A 4,769-nucleotide genomic window follows, 5' to 3' on the forward strand; every position below is an offset into this window, starting at 1 on the left:
TCGCCGCCGCCGTCGCCCGTCGCTCGCCGCGCGCTCTCCGCACACCCTCTACGCCGCCCCCGACCTCGGATTCAACGCCGCCCCCGCCCCCGACCTCAATGCCGCCCCGGACGCCGCCCCCGGCCCCGACCTCGACGCTGCCCTCCGTTGTGCGCCCGAGCCCCAAGCCCGACCTCGACGCCGCCTGCCCCTCTCTCGCTGCAGGCACCCAAAGTGAGCACGCCTGCTCCTCCCCCTCCCCTACCTCTGCCTAGATAGGGTTCTTCAAATTTTAGTTGCATCAAATTAGTTAGGGTTGATCTATGGGTGGAAATGAATTGGATACAGATGCGGCTGGGATTTTTTCTTAGATGATGAGTAAACACTAGTGTAATGCATAATAAAACGAGTAAAATTTGACCTTCTTCTATTTAGTTAGTAAGAACTAGGTACTAATTAGGTGATTTTTTAGTTAAAGCAATTTTTCCCGCCTCAACGTGGACGATGCCTATCCAGCATCCTCGTTGTCGAGTCAGCGGAGGACGACACCTGCTTGACCAGATCGGCCATGTCCGTGACTGGGCTCCGCTGGGGTGGTACTGGGAGGCGCTACCTACCGGGGGGCGCAGGTTGGTCAGGAGCCAGCCTGTCGTTGACCCGAACCTTCTTTGGTGGCGGTCGCGTCGGACAGTGACGATCCAGAGGCTCGAGGACTCCGCGGAGGTGGTGCGTCACCGTGTCAGTGAGGAGGACGCGCACGTCCGTCGCTACTTGTTTGCGTTGGAGCACAGGTCGTTCTCCAATACCTGGCAGGTTCTCCGGGGATCTCACTGGAGCTATGATCCCGTGATGGTGCCTTCTCTATGGGTGTCCACCGCCCGCGCTGATACCCATCGTGTGCTAGAGTTTTAGTTGTATTAGTGATGTTAGATGTATGACACTATTCATGATGTAGTAATGATAATATTCGACGATGTACTGACGCATGAGATGATTTACTTTTGCTTATTGAATGCATGCTAATTTTGAAATGTATATCTTGTGTTGCTCAATATCCAAGTGGCCGGTCATGTTTGCAGGTTACACCTTCGAGTGGCCTATGTTTTGCCGGAGTGTTGATTCATTTCCGTTCCGGCAAATTTCAGGTGCTCGATATGTCCTATTTTAGCAAAGGTCATGCCGGATTTTTCCATGAATTTTGGCATGACTTGTGCCAGAATATGTAGGGAATATCGAGTGTCCCCGATTTGTGTGTTGAGTATCTTGGTAGTTGTCTTCGATCGATTTTCAATTAATGTTTTAACTATGAACATAGGAAATGTCTGACGACGAAAAGGATTTCGGTATTTGCAAATACTGCGAAGACGAGTGCGGCCTGTGCGACGGAATCTTCCTAGATGATGATAGGCGCTTCAGCATCAAGCTGGACGAGAACTTCGAAGTGGATACAATAAGTCACAACGACAAGTCTTTTTTCGTAATTAAGCATGACATCTGCTTCATTTGCTTCAACTTATATATATTTTTCTACTAGCGTATCCCCTGCCATGCAAAAGTTTTTTGTATTGGATAAGATAGGTTTCAGTCATAGTATGGAGGAAAAAAAGTTTACTTGAAGACCGAGCATGGTTATATTTTCCATGCAAAGTTATACAATTCAGACGACTACACCTATTTTGGATGCAAAACATGGCGAGCACTATGCAAGACTTATGCATTTGAGCCTGATATGGTTATCACCTTTGATATTCGTCCGGAAGATGATATTGAAGGTAATACCGACATCTGGGTCGATGTGCAGACACCTCCAGTCATACCATTATGTAAGTTTCTCAACCATATTTATGTCTTTGATATTGTTTATCCAAAAATAGTTGACAACTAATTTGTATTCTTAGCTTATTTCGGTGCAAGCAAACATGTCCAGCGCTTGGTAGACAGGACCGTATACTGTCATGGGGCTGAACTCAACTGCGAGGAGCTCAGTCATTATGTTTCATGGCTTGAGGATCTTGATACTGTCAAGACAAATTTTCTTCCTGCATTTAGAAATGTTAGTACTGAAAATGTGCGACCAATAGTGTTCGTAATGAACTACGGTCACATCTATTTAGAAAGGATGGTAAGATTTTTACTATTTGTCATCAGTGCATCTTTTCCATATATTATTTTTGAAGCTAAACTTCATTGCTAAGTATGTTACCGTACGATGTTCTTCAACAGGGACTCCCGATGAATGTTGTGCCTTATGGGATCGAGACTAAAGGTACCATGAGTATTATCAGCTTACGGCCAAGATATCCTACAGATTACTTTAGTGCATTCAAGATTAGCGACGGATGCTTAATAGTGCAAGACTGGACCAAATATGTGATGGGGGAGCGCAGAGAAATACTAGGGGGCAGCAAACAGATGCGCTACCCACGATTAGGAGACAGGTTCATCTGCATGCTCCAGTTTGATCGAGGAGGAGAGCTATACATGTTTTATGTTATTTTACCTAAGAGAGAGCAGCAAGAGTGATTAGCTACCTAGAAATGAGTTTGAGGATGATGATGTGCTACACTATTACTATGATGATAAAATAGCTAGTGTTGGTGGTAATGACTATGATGATTATTATTAGCTAGTGTTAGTGCTGATTAAATAAATACTGTTGGTGGTAATGACTATGATGATGATTAAATAGCTTGTGCTGGCGGATTAGATTCAAGTGGAGGCAACATGTGGTGCACATCGAAAGTACTACTAGTCCAAACTACATCAAGTTTGGATTAGTAGTATACTTTTGACATGCACCACATATTGCCTCCACTTGAACCTAATCCACCTTCATTTGACACACTGTTATGGACATAATGATGTAAACCTCATAACAGCTGGTATTGTACCAATATTTGTACGATGGCGCATAAATACACTAAAAAAATACTAGTAGCGATGGACAGAAAACACGCTGCAAGTAGTTACCTTAGCAGTAGCGTGGTACTGAACAAACGTTGCAGCTATTTGTCCTAGCAGTAGCGCATGTGGGCACGCGTTACAGCTAAGCAATAGCTGTAGCGCCTTATTAGTAGCGCGGCCTCCCGTGCTACTAGTGGACACAAAACCCGCGCTACTGCTAGGGTTTTCCCTAGTGGTGATTGGAATGGCAAACAATGTTGCCTAAGGAAGTTTTCATTTTCTTTGGACGAAAAACCATTTTCCATTTTCTGAGTGCCTGAAATGAGTTTTTTTGTGAAGGACCTACCATATATTTGTTGCAAAATTGGACCTAATCAATTTTATAAAATACTAGGCCATATTTAATGCACAATTGACAAAATGGTTGGGTGTAAAAAATTTGAATCCACCTCTGGTGAAAAAGACAAATTCCCGTCGATTTAGTTGGAAGCGGGTCAAATTTGAACTACAGCTGCCTCATAGTTTGCTCTTTATTTTTTCTAAAAATCATTTCTAGGTAAATAAGTATCTATTTAATCAGAAATATATGGTTTGACGGCGAGACATCGAGGTTTGGACGGTGGCCGAGGGCCCCAACTCTAGAGCGCGTAAGCTCGCATGCCTGCCGCATGGCCAACGTGTGACCGTGGCGTTGCCATGTGTTCTGGGCGGCCAAGGCATGTCTAGTGGGTTGTGCACTCCCCAGGTAGGTGCTAGGAAGAAAATCACAACATAAGATTCTCACGAGGAGACGGATCGATGCTCAAACATGAATAAGCAGCCAAGTGTTTGATTTGTCGTACGGGAAATGCACATGGCTAATGGGCGTGAGTTTTGGCTGAGGATGATCAGTTAGTAAGAAGACCGTCTTCACAAATTTTCACCTCAAAAGGAGGAGCCTAGGTGGTACTTGCTTTACAAAGTACCACACTGGACATAAATACGAATGTTGAAGCTGGACTCAAAATAATGAATGGATTGAGCTGGCATTTGGTGGAGGATGGTTATTTGGGCGTAGGAAATCATTGTAGAAAATGGATACCATTTGGACATGCCAAAGTGGTACTTCCTTCACAAAGTGTTGCTCCAAACAGAATAGGAAAATGAATATTTTCGAATTATTTTTCAACTAGGCAAGGAATGTTTTTGACATATTTGATGAAGATATGATCCAAAACATTTATGATATTTTTTTGGGAATTTTTGGAATAACAGAAATATAGGTTGCTTCACAACCTAGGGCAAAAACTGCCAGATGGACATGACACATAGGCAAAACTGAGGAGATGGCGCCTAGTCATCACAACCCACCACAATCTACAAGGCTATGACCATCTATATTGGTCATTAAAAACTAGAAATAAGGCAGCAGACTAGAACTGGTTGCTTTGTGACCATTTCGTGTAAGGAAATTACGACCTTTCTGACCGAAATGGTCGCAATGGTTTAGGGTTTGGAGCCCCCCGAACAGCTTTTGACCAATTGGTCTGAAATGGTCATAGATCTATGACCAATTCTTACAGGGTCACTGACAGAAGGTCACTAGTTGACATATTTCTTGTAGTGACCATGGGGCCTCCGCCTCCATCCTCCAGTGACCATCGGCGTGTGGGCGGCCGGTTCTGGGCCCTCGCCGCCGCCGACGAGGACGATGGAGAAGAGGACGCGGATGCGATGTCGCCATCTCCTCCATTGCCGACGCCTTCCGATTTCTTGTGTGAGTTTTTGAGTGCAGGTTACGATGAGGATGAAGTGGCAACTACGATCGACAAAGTTCTGCCCCAGATGATCCGGCTAGGGTTGGGCTTCATGCGGGACATAAGAAGGAAATGCTTTGACGTGTGGTT

The sequence above is a fragment of the Triticum aestivum genome, chromosome 5B (genome assembly GCF_018294505.1).
Source record: "Triticum aestivum cultivar Chinese Spring chromosome 5B, IWGSC CS RefSeq v2.1, whole genome shotgun sequence".
Classification (NCBI taxonomy): domain Eukaryota; kingdom Viridiplantae; phylum Streptophyta; class Magnoliopsida; order Poales; family Poaceae; genus Triticum; species Triticum aestivum.